Source organism: Sturnira hondurensis, unplaced genomic scaffold (genome assembly GCF_014824575.4).
Source record: "Sturnira hondurensis isolate 20B ecotype Veracruz unplaced genomic scaffold, ASM1482457v3 Scaffold0016462, whole genome shotgun sequence".
In the NCBI taxonomy this organism is placed as follows: domain Eukaryota; kingdom Metazoa; phylum Chordata; class Mammalia; order Chiroptera; family Phyllostomidae; genus Sturnira; species Sturnira hondurensis.
The window spans coordinates 11,327,622-11,340,962 of NW_028089093.1; positions in this window are offsets into that span (position 1 = coordinate 11,327,622).

A 13,341-nucleotide genomic window follows, 5' to 3' on the forward strand; every position below is an offset into this window, starting at 1 on the left:
AAAAACTTTCAGCAAAAGGGGAATAGAAGGAACACACCTCGACATAATAAAGGCCAACATCATACTTAATGGGAAAAACTAAGAGTTTCCTTTAAGGTTGGGAAGAAGACAGAGATGTCTGCTTTCATCTCTCTTATTAAACATAGTACTGGAAGTCCTAGTGACAGAAATCATATAAGAAGAAATAAAAGGAATCCAAATTGGAGAGCAGAAAGTAGAACTGTTATTATTTGCAGATGATAGGACAGTGTATATAGGGCCCTACGATTCCATCATAAAATTACTAGTACTGATCAATGAATTCAGTAAAATAGCAGAATGCAAAATAAATATCCAGAAACAAGTCCCATTTTATATACCAATTATGAACTATCAGAAAGAGAAAGTGAAAAAAAATCCAATTAATAACTGCTTAAAAAAACATAGAATATCTTGAAAAAATTTAACCAAGAATGAAAAGTCTTTTACTTCAAAAGTTATGACACTAAAAAAAGAATCTGAAGAAGATACAAATAAGTGGAAGCATAAAATGTGTTAATGAACACAAAGATTAAACAACATTAAAATATCCTTACCATCAAAGCAATCTATAGAGTCAATGAAATTTCTATCAAGATAACAGTGGCATATTGCACAGAACCAGAACAAATATTCACAAAATTTGTATGTGTATTGTGACCATTCAATGTCAGACAGGTTCACAAGCTGTGGAGAGGCTATTATTCCAGGGTGGACAAGCCATGCATGCTGCAAGCTGCATGTCCCCCTGCATGGTACCTGTCCCCCTGTGCGGCACCTCAGCATGGTCCTGCATGGCACCTAGCAGAGAGCCCCTACCCCTTTAAATACTAGAATGCAGACAAGGCTGGCAAAGTGCCCACAGATCTTATGCAACAGAACTTCACACCCCATATGTAAGCCCACTCAGGCTATTGTAAAAATTTTGTCAGACTCAGTCTCAAGACTTTGAGATCCTACTTATCAGGCCCATTGTCAAGGTTACAGGAAAACTGCTTCCCTTAGTTTCCCAGACACCTGGGTGAGGAAGCCAGACTACTCCTTTTATCCCACAATACGGAACCGCAAAGGACCCCAAACAGCCCAGAGGTGGCTCTCATGAGGTGGCTCGCTCTCAGGCTCTGGATGGGGCTGGGGCTCTCAGGCTGGATTGCTGGCTCTTCTTTCTTCAGGATGCCTGATGATCATGCTGCAGCTGCCTGCATTTCCCAGTTGGTGGTATTTTGTATGGGAAAGAACTCCAGTCCAGCCTGGAGAGGGAACAGGCTCTGAGGCAAAAGCCTGCCATTCTTCCCAAATTATGTAGTTTTAGTATTACATTGTTTTTAATTTATAAACTAACCTTATAGAAACAAGTTAACTAGAAACAGGAAAAAAGATAATTCAGGTGTTAGAATTTAGCCTTAATTGATAGGCTTAAGTTATTAAAACTGTGACTTAATAGGCTTAAGTAACTGCTTTTGCATAAAGGCTCCTTTTCTTTATTGCCAAACCTTTGCCTCTGGAATCTTTGCCTAGAGGGCGGTGTTGGGTAGCAGAATCCCAAGTACTCTGGTAACAATACTGCTATCCTGCTTGAAATTCCCGTGCAGAAAGAGAAACAGGGAAGAGAAAGAAAGGGATTGTTAACATTTTAAATTCTCTACCGTCCCCTGTGTGATACACTCTGGGGAAACTATTTTATATGTGTATTAGGAAAAAATATTCAAATGATTACAATAATGCTAGATCTTCCTTCTCTTATTTTTCCCTCTCTCTCATTAACAACCCCTTAAAGGTAGACAGTGGCTTTAAAAATGTAAGCACCTTGAGATTCGGCCATATTGTTGCATGTGTCAGTAGTTCATTCTTTTTATTGCTGAATAATATTTCATTGTATTGATATAATTTGTTTATCGGTACACATATTGATGGACATTTAAGTTGTTTTTCAGGTGTTGGGCTCTTACAAATAAAGCTGCTATGAGTATCCATACACAACTCTTGGTGTGGACATACACTTTATTTCTGTTAGATACATACCTAGAGTGGAACACCTAGAACATATAGTATGTATAGTTTAACTTGTTAAACAATCATTGTTTTACCAAAGTGATTGTACTTTTTTTACATGCCTGTGTCAGTGTATAAGAGTTGCAGTTGCTTTATATTTTTGTTAACACTTGGCAAGGTCAATCTTTTTAATTTTAGCCAAAAAAGTATGTGTCGATATTTCATTGTAGTTTTAATTCAATATATTTTTATGTGTTTATTGACCATTCATATGGTATCTACATATTATATGATTTTATTTATATAAATTCAAGATTTTGTAAACAAATCTTATAGATTTTGCTTGACAAAAGCAGGTCAGGTTCAGTGGTTTCCTGAGAATAAGACTGAAATAATAAATGGAATGCAAGGGTAGAGAAAAAAAACTCTGTTTTCTGTCTATTCACTATTCTATTACTGATCTCAGTATTTCATTTCTGACACCAGATGTGTGAAATTGTATTCTTTTTATGCTACACCAAGCAATTTTCTGGTTCTCTGAATACCTCCAAGTGTCCTATAATTTAACTTATTTCTGAAGATATCTATCTAAAGGTAGCATGCGGTTCTCTAGGTTAAGGGCTCAGTCCCACAAGACTCCCCCACTTCAGATGCCCCCCAGGTGGTCACCTGTGCTTCTGACCAACCTTCTATAAGTCAGATATTCCCCGCTCTTTCATTCCCATCACCTGCTAGAAGAGCTTACAGAACTTAATGAAACAGTGTAATATGTTTTAGATCACCAGCTTTTTACAAAAGGATACAATTCAGGAACAGCCATATGGAATAGATGCATAGGGTGACACACTGGGGGGAAGGGCACAGAGCTTGTGCCCTTTCCGAGTATGACCCTCGTCCAGCACTTCTACATGTATACCACCCTGAAGACCTCAGGGCCCATTCTTCAGGGTCTTAGGAACGTTTTATTACATAGACACAGTTAATTAAATTACTGACTTGGTGATTAATTCAGCCTCTGGAAGGTCAGGAAGAAGGTTGAAATATCAGCCCTCCCATTCCATGTTTGGTTCTTTTGGTAATCTGGCAGAATCCTGTGGTTAAACTGGGGCTTTACAAAAATTACCTCAGTGACACAAACTCAGGTAGGTGAACCGGCTTGTTATGAATATAAAAGATCTTTATTGCTCTTATCACCTAGAAAATTCCAAGGGTTTCAGAGCTCTGTGCCAGAAACAGGGAGAAAGGCCAAATGTGTATTTCTGTTATAAATCACAGTATCACAAAGGGGCACAAGGAAACTTTTTGGATTATGGAAATATTTGCTATCTGTATTGGTGTTACATTGGTGATGTAATGGTGTTATAAGTATATACAAATTTAAATACCAGCCAAGTTGCATACTTTAAGTATATGAAGTTAATTGTATTTCAATTATGCCTCAATTAAGTTGTTAAAAATATAAAAAACGTTATTACAAGGCACAGCCACTATTAAATATACTTCACAGATTAATTATTCTTCCCCATGGCAGAACCTTACATTTTGATGGTTTGCAGATTCTCCAAAAGGTCAGGAATAGACTACAAATCAGAAAAGGAAGCCCAGCCCAGGACATCAAAGACAGTAATCCAGAAAAAGATGATGGAAGAAAACTGGCTGCCTGAGGAGACGGAGAGGGTTTCGGGAAAGAGAGACGGGAATTCGAGGTGGAGGTTTTCTTTCTGACATGGCTCTTTCACCACTTTTCTGGTGAAAACATTGTCCACTGTCTATAACTAGAGCTCTTCCTTTTATCCCAACCTCACTTTTAGATTTAGAAAATGTCTTCTGGGATATTCTGATAGAACAATGGAAAAGGGAATTTGGGGGAAACACATTTTGTATTAGTTCTTCTGAGACATCTTGATCTCAATCCTTTTTTAGGATTCTTTATTATTTTTCAGTTATTTGTCTTTTTAAAAAGATTTTATTTATTTTTAGAGAAAGAGGGAGGGGAAGAGACAGAGAGAGAAACACCGCTGTGTGAGAATCAGGTGCCTCTCTCTCACCCCTACCAGGGACCCGGCCCACAACCCAGACATGTGTCCTGACCAAGAATCCAACTGGTGACCATTCAGTTCACAGGCCAGTGCTCAATCCACCAAGCCACACCAGCCAGGGCATTTTGTAGAATTCATAATTCATGAGAGAGCATTCCATAGGGTAGATTAAAATAGTTACACTAGGATTTTGGGAATGAGTTGGTATTGTAATGGGGTAGGTTGGACCAAAGGTCCCTGGAAAACCTATGATTAATAAATTGTGATTAGTAATGATATTCCATAAAATTGCTGTTCAAATTAAATTCCATGCTTAAAGTTTCAGATAAAATACATTTTAATAAGTGTCAAAGAAATAACAATGATTCAATGAGCTATTAATAATTTCTACAACTAAAACAAAAATTTCTCCAAAAGGAACTTCCTTCCCTATTCCAACATGTATGTATCAGAAAGGTTTTTCCTTCTTTCAGAGTTTCTGCCCTGTGCTTGTGTTGTCTTATTACTATCGCCTCACTTGCTGCTTTTCTTCATTAACAATTCCTTCTTTTTGAGTTCCTTTTCTTTGCGCTGACTTTCCTTCCCTGGTTACAAACATATTTCCTATTTTGAGCTGTATTTCTATCACAATATTTCTTTCAAAATCAAAATTGCTAAGCATCCCTGTATAGTGGCCACCTCTCTGTCTCCTACTTTTTAAAACCTTTGCTTTTATTCCTACATTTTTATTTGTTAAATATTCCTACTTTTTCCAGTCCACCGAAACTGTTCTCTCCGAGATCACTCATGCTTGATCTCCTTCTTTGCCACATTTAGAAGCCATGTCTTTATTACTGCTCTTCTCGAACGACTTAGAGCAGTGACGTGTTTTCCTTATTCAGTTTCAGAACACAGCCCTGTTTCCTTCCCCTCATCAACTACACCTTTCCATCAAATGATTGAATTGGGACATTCCCTGAATGAGCATATTGCCTCTTTCCTATTTGCTCTGTACTGCTAATGATCTTATCTTCATTTTTCATATTACCTTACACTCATCATCCATCTGTGAATGAGTGTCAGCATTGCCAATCTCAGCAATATTTCATCACACGTGCCACATAGCACAGCAACTCCACTCCTATTTATTTATCCAAAGGAGGAGGAAAAATAAGTCCACATAAAAACTGGAACATAAATATCTGCAGCAGCATTATTCATAACAGCTAAAAAGTGGAATGAAACCCAAAGCCGATCAGTTGAGGACTGGATAAGTATAATGTGGTATATTTATATAATGGAGCCCTATTCACAATAAAAAGAAGGACTGATACAAGCAACAACTTAGACAAACCCTGAAAATGTTATGGTAATTTTAAAAAGCTAATAAAAAGGTCACATATTATATAATTCCTTAGACATGAAATATTGAGACTAGGAAAATCAATGGAGACAGAATGTAATTAACAGTATACTAGAGTTGGAGGGTGGGAGAGGGTGGGAGAGAGTGTGGATGCTGATTGCTAATAAATGCATATTTTTTTTAAGAGAGAAAAAAATGTATGCTTAAATTAGATGGTGGTAATGGTTGCATAATTATTTGAGTATACTAAAAATATTGAATTGTACATTTTAAATGGGTGAATTATATGGTATGTAAATTATTTCTCAATAAAGCTATTAAAATGGAATTAAATACATAAAGAAATCACTAATATGCACCCAAATAACCTTTTAGAAAATTGTTTTTACTTAAAATAAAACATTTCATTTTGAAAGTGTTTCTAGATTAATTCTATTTTCATTTCCAAAGCTCAACTTCATCACTTTTACAATTCCCTGTGTTTTATATAAATATCTATTTCTTACCTAGTGAATCAGGCAGTCTTTAAATCTAGGGAACATAGAGAAAGGATTCTACCCTATTTACTTTTTTTCCTAATAAAAACACAGACTAAGGAAACTAATAGAATACCAGATTTATTTTATGTTTAAAATATATGGAAACAGTGCACACATCTTTTTAAAATCTGCACTGACAACTCAAAGCCTATAACCTAGAGTTTCCATTACAAATTTTCTGTCTTTCTAATTTGAAAATGGAAAAAATTAAGTTTTGGATGTCTATGACTATGTACATGTAACAGAGCGTTCCTACATCTCCTAATAAGGTTATGTGCCTATTTGTTGAAGAAGAGATGGTACCAAGGACAGGTTTTTAGCTGTGGATGCCAGTTAGTCCATAGAAAACCTGTCCTCTTAGGAAGCAATGTCAGTTTTACTTATTTATTATTTTTACTAATGTCATATATGACCCTTGTTTCACCATGCTTTTTACTTCTACAATAAAATGAAAGTAAATGATAGGAAAAAGGGGCTACATTTTCTTCAGAGTAAGTGATCTGTCAAATATAGAGTGAAGATGCTCAGTGTCAAACTTAGCTTGTTTTTAACATCTTATGCATACACTGCCAAAGTTAATTCAGCATCAACAAAAATATAGAGGACAGGTTTGGGGTTTGATTAATGGTACAAATTATTTTCCACAGGCAAGTCCAGGTATTGGTTTCTGTCAATATAAGTCACATATCTTGATTAATCTATGAGTTGATCAGAACTAAGAGTGTTAGATATTTTGAAATATACATTTGAAGACTAAAATGCAAAGAAATTGAAAAGACAAAATTAAGATAAGCTTATCAGACAGATAATACCTGAATAACATTTTTTAAAGATAATTATACTTTTTTAAAAGACAAAAAGATACACTGTATCAATGGGAACATGTGACATCTCAGAATAATAGGAAGTGCTCTTTGTTCCCAGACATGGTTGGTTATGTTAACAATTTCAATTTTTGTTTTCTTTCATATGGTTGAATGGTTGAATAATTTTAAAAAGCACCTTTGTGCATTACTAATTCTTAAACTTCTCATGTCTAATCTAAATATTCTTTCTTATCCAAAAATATTTTGCTAATTTATTTACCTACAGAGTTATTTAGAATTTACTGTACAAATAAAAACACTTTATGGTTTCAATAAGTATTCTTATGCTTTATATCAGTTCCCCCAACAAAATTCCCAGATGTTGGGTAGAGCAAATATTGTTATACATAATTCACAAATGAAGGGAGTGAGGTTCAGAAAGCTTGAGTAAATTAAGTTATGTAGTTAGTAAGTAACATGATCAAGTTTATCAGTCTTTTTGCCCCTAAATTCATATGTTCTTTCTCTCTCTCTTTTTTAAAGATTTTACTTATTTTTAGAGAGAGGGGAAGGGAAGCAGAAAGAGAAGGAGAGAAACATCAGTGTGTCATTGCCTCTCCTGCCCTCTACTTGGGGTCTGGCCCAAAACCAAGGCTTGTGCCCTGAGTGGAAATCAAACCAGTGACCCTTTGTTTTGCAGGCCAGCACTTAATCCACTGAGCCACATTAGCCAGGGCCATATGTTCTCTCCCAAAATTTAATTCTAATTTACTTGTTATGTAAAAGTCCATTTTTAATCTGAAGGCTAATACATGCATTAGAAAGTATTTATACATTGTGAAAGTTTATAGTGTTAAAAATGAGAAGCCTGAATTTCACATTCTGCTTACTGTTAAATGTTTGCTGTCTAGTCCCCCATTTTCTTCCCTTAATATATACACATTAGGAATTTTAAGAAAATTGATTCATATAATTGTCTTGGTTCAGGCTATTATCACTAAACACCATAGATTATGTGGCTTAAACAATGGAAATTTATTTCCCACGTGTCTGGAGGATGGGAAATCTTACATCAAAGAAACCAGTTAGTTAGGTTTGGGGGGTCTCTCATGCCTTTTAGGCAGCCACCATCTCGTTACGTCCTCACAAGACCTCTACTTTGGGTGCCCATGGGGAGAGAGGGGGAGAGAGAAGGAAGGGAATGAGAAACAGCTCTCTGGTACCTTTTTATAAGGGCATAACCCCATCATGAGGGCCTCAACCTCCTGACCTCATTTAACCTTAACAAGCTACCAAAGGCTACATCTGTAAGTACTATCAGGGTTAAGCCTTCAAGTATGGTTTTTGAAGGGGGTCGGCAAACATTCAGTTTGTAACAATGACTGATACTTTTCTGCAAACTACTTTTATAAACTCTATTTGTAAAGTTCTCCATGAGTATACAAATATGTTACATTATTAACTGAATGGCTATATATTACTCTACCACATGGATGCAATAAGACATAATTTGTCTATTTGTGGCCACATGCTAAACCTGACAAGCTCAGTGGAGACATGCATGGTGGGTCTTACAAGCTCAGAGACAGAAAGTAACCACATAGGTTGGTCTGAAATTAAAACTTTCTAACTAAAACCTGTTCGTGGCCAGTAGTTGTGGCCTAGTGCAGTATTTTCCCCAAAGGTCAGTCTTTATCTTATTGAGCCTGACAAGATAAAGACATCAGTTGGCTTTTTGCATCTAGTATAATATACCTGATAACAGGCCTTTCAAATAACAAAGTAATTCCCTTTTTCCAGACCCCTCAAAGCACAACCACCTCACCAGAGACCACAGATTTCCTCATTATTATTGTTATTCTGTTAATTATTGACTATTAACTATCCGGTACCCACTTATGTAAAAGAAGTATGTGTCTAATCATTTTACTCAATCCCAGAGGTTTCTGCATCCCTTTGTCCCACCTCCCTAATCTATTATCAGTGAATTTCATGTAAACCCCTTTCATCTTCCACTTTGATTTTGATGTATAAAATAAATAGTAAAACTGCCATTTCCAGAACATTTTCTCAATCTGTTGAGAGTTTGTTTCCAAGCGATTGTCATCAGTTTGGCTAAAATAAATTCATAAAAATTCTTACAGGCTTGGATGTTTCCTACAAACATACTGAAGTACTACAAAAATAAATATTCTTATGTGCAGTACAGTGTGCTTGAGTCAGCAGTATATACATATTGTAACTGTAGTTGCAATTACAGATGTTTATTGATTTAGATAGTATATTGCTATTAATATTTGTTTTTTGAGGAAAATTCCATGGTGGAATGATAACCTTGGGCTTAAATAAATTAATAGCATAGAGAAGTTTCACATCTATCACCCTATTTGATTTTTCCAAACACTAATAAACAGAGTAAACACATTTAACCTTATTTTTACACATTAGGAAGTCAATATATGGAAAGTTGGACATTACTCATCTATATTCACATTCAAATAAGAACCATAATTAGAATTTAAGCACAGGTCTGTAGGAAATGGTGGTTAACATTCTTTTTTTCTCCGAGGCACTCACAAAAATAAGAAGGGGCCATGTGAAAAGTGTGTCCTGCTTACTTTGAACACAGAGCTCTCTTGCTTCCTGGGTTCTCAGTAGACTAGTTCTGCATCTGTTTGTCCAGTCACATACTTGTCTCTATGTAGCATGGTTCCCCAGCTGCACTTCTGATGAGGGAACTCAAGAGTTGGAAAATTTTAGTTTTAAGTAATAGTTAATAAACTTAGCAATTAATGCATGCAAAAAGGTGTTATTGTTCCAGGAACTGAAGGTATGACCCACAATGACTCCAGGTTACTACAAGCAATTTGACCCCAAGGAGATCTACAAGCAATCAAGATGGTATCTGAGCGACTGTGCTCCAGGGAGAGACATCCAGCCAGGACACACATAAAGAATCAGCAGGCAACAGATGAAAGGATGCTAGGGTAATTGTCGGACAGTAGCTTTTATCTGATTAATCTTTTCCTGAATTCCAAACCGCTTACCTACATTTTCTTTCCTCCTTATAAAAAGGTTGGCTTGAAATGAAATATAAAACAGTCTTTTGGTAGTCTGCCATCTTATCAGATCACCCGCCATCTGAATAAAGCACCCATAAAAATTCAGTCCCTGTCTCCACTAATTGGTTCTGGCAGTGACAGGCAGAAGGAATGTCGAGCTCTTTGGTTTCACTTTAAATTCAGATGTAGCAACTTTCCAATTGCGTGTCCATTTTTTTTTTTTTTTGCACTTAATAGTCTAGACCAGGGGTGTCAAACTCATTTTCACTAGGGGCCTCATTAGCCTCATAGTTGCCTTCAAAGGGCTGAATGTAATTTCAACTCTTTAACAGTTAAAGAGTAGTTACATTTATACAGTCCTAAAATTCTTTTGGCCAGCAGAAAACATAGAAGACTCATATCCTAGTTCTGCTGTACACATATGGTTTCTCCAAAATTTAATGATGTTCAAGGTTAGAGGTAGAGGTAAATGTGTGTGTTACATAGTTGTACATCATAACCTTTGGTCAATGGAAGATATATAAAAATACCTCCTTGTGAGTATGCTGCTAGTTCTTTTGATTTTTCGTTATTGTTGCTTTATCTACAGATGTCATCTTTGTTTACAGCTGTCTACAAAATTAAACTTATTCTAAAAAATAAAACAAACAACAAGAAAGAAACCTCACTTTAATGAGTAGAAATTCAATTACTATGGCCTGGAAAACAACAAGCATGACAAGCACTACACTCATAATTTGTGTTACTCAGACACCAAAAGTTTCATCAAGGACATAACTAAGACAAATTTGGTACCTACAACATTGCATTAATTAATATGGGCAAAAAATGGGTAAAAATCACAGGACATATATAATTGATATGCATTAATCAGCAAATAGCAGTATTTCAAAAATGGGATTTGGAGGTAAAGTACATAACTTATATTATGCGCCTTATGAGTCATTAAATATACCCCTCCCCCCACCAAACTTTCTCATAATCTCTGATATTTTTTGCCTTTTTTTACTTTCTCATAGTGACTGAATTTTCATCAGTTGAATATTTATTAAGATCAAAGTGTTGTATTTTAAAATGCAAATTTTTCTCAAAGGATTTGGAAGTAGGTGTGGACTGTCAGCTATTCATACTTTTGGTATAATTAGTGTAATTTCATTGCTTTCTTTTTAGATCTGACTGACATCTGATTCGGTATAGGACAGCCAGTCTGAGTGGAGAGAAAAGGCTTAGCACAGAGTGTGTTAAAAGCAACAGAGAAGAAGGCCATCTACGGATTCTTGGTAAATTGGGAGGCTTTGGAGATCAGGAGGGTTTCCTAAGCTGCCTGGGCTAGTGACAAAGCGAGACCCTGTCCTCACTGATGTCTCTCCAGGGGATTGGTCCTCAAAAGGGACAAGAAATGTGTAAAATAAGCATCTTAATATAACATCTTTTTACTTTTATAGAACACTATTGAAGTTTCCCAATTACCAGCTCATAGATCTATGCCTCTCCAGTGTCAGACATCTCACTCCCAGTCCTTCACTATGATACAAGCTTCTTCCCCTGTGAGTCACTCTACTGGTTCCCTTGTTGTCTTTCTGATTTCTACTCTCCTACATGTGGACAGACTAATGCAGGCACTAAGAGCTCACACAGACTCATCACCCTACCATCTCAAGGCTGTTTGCCTTCTCATTCTTAACTACTGAACTCCAAACAAAGGCTAAATATGGAATTCAAAAATTACTGAGCAAGACTCTTCTTTTCTTTCTCCAAAAAAGGACATCATACCAGTATTAAGAGCAAACACACTTTAACTTTAAAAGGCCAGATCTTAATAAAATTGTTCAGCTAACTAATTTACAGTTTAATATTCTGGTTCTTGAAGATTACTCTGGGTCCCAAAGCATATTCACAAAGAAATATTCCCAAACTGAGTTTACATGCTCCACCTTATAATAAAATGGAAATATTTTTTTTCCACCCAGCAGAAACAAACAATTCGTGTTCGCCAATCTCTCAAATACAGACAGATAAGTGCATTCAGATGGGGTAGACTGGTTTCTTCTTTCATGGAATTATTAACTTCTGCTATAAAGAACTTTTTATTGCCATACTAAGCTAATGCCATTGTCTTTGTGGATCCACACCAGAGCATTGTCAGAGCCTCACACTTCTTGATAGAATGCAGATTAATATATTGATACACTTAAGTTCTTTTGTCTTAATTTATGACATTTCAACTGCTTTTTGCACTTTTTATTTTATTATCCAGTTGTCTAATTATTGTTAATATTTTCTTTTAGTTTTTCTTCATCATGTTTATTGTTGTGTTTTTTATATTATAATCTACACTCAATATTTTTATTTCTTAATTCTTATTCTCACTCTACAGTCTCCCATTTACATGTTTATAATATTTTATGAGATATTTATGTAGGTTTTTACATGTTGTAATCTATCTTTTAGCATTTTATTTTATTTGTATTGTTTAGCATTTTTTCTTTCCTATTGTATCTAATTTTAGCTCTATTTTTTACAATTAAATTGTTTTTTTATTTACAATTCTTTTATTTTTGAAATCACATGTTACTTCTTTAAATACTCTTACTGATTGGTACCTATTTTTTTTTCGGTTTTGATCCCTTAACTGTCTGTTTTTCATTTGTTAATTTACTTTATTTTTTCATAGTTTTCTATTTTAATACTTTTACAAATTGTTTAATGATAGTCACAACAATTATGGCCATGGATTAGGTATGTGGATAAAGTCAACACCACGAGCCAGGGAATTAGAAAGCTCTTGACTCAGCTACCCATGCAGCTCTGGCTCTAACTCTCTCAATTAATATCCTAAAGGAGAGTGTTCCACACATCCTTAGACATAACCAGCTCCTAAAAATAGAAGGTTATTTCTCATAGGGGAAATTACTCCCTTGATGTTGGGAACTGCTCTGCCTGGTTTCAGGAATTGTAACTAACTACCATGGCCAAGGATGAGTTCTCAGACTAAGCCCTCAGATTTCTTTAAATGTTATCTACTGTTCAATCTTTGCCCCCCTGTATTCCTGTGTGTTACAACCCAATAAAAGCCCCTGGAGGAAGGGGCTCCTGGTCTTTTTCCTCTGAGAAACTGGCCACCTTTCCTCCCCAAGCAGATCATGTCTTGGTACTGTTTACTTTCATCCATGGCAGATGGGGGGATCTGAGAGCAAAGTTGTCCCCACACCTTGATATAGATGCTATTCTTAAAAAAATTATTGGATGCTATACACTTCATTGCTTAAATGATGAGCTTGTGTTTATTAGTATTTGCTTTTTTTTTTTTGGTGCCTGCTGTGTGACATACAAGCATATTAGGCTTGGAGAAAATGTAGTAACTATCTGTTTTGACTAAGAAACTGATGTCTAAATAATGAGGGGCCAGGTGATACTAATGCTCCCAGTAGACTTTCATGACAGGCAGCAGAGGAAACAGCTACATTTAAATATTTTCTTTATGCTAACATCTTTATTAGCAGTTTGGTCCTCCTCCCTTTTCCTTAGGACTAGGGAAAATTT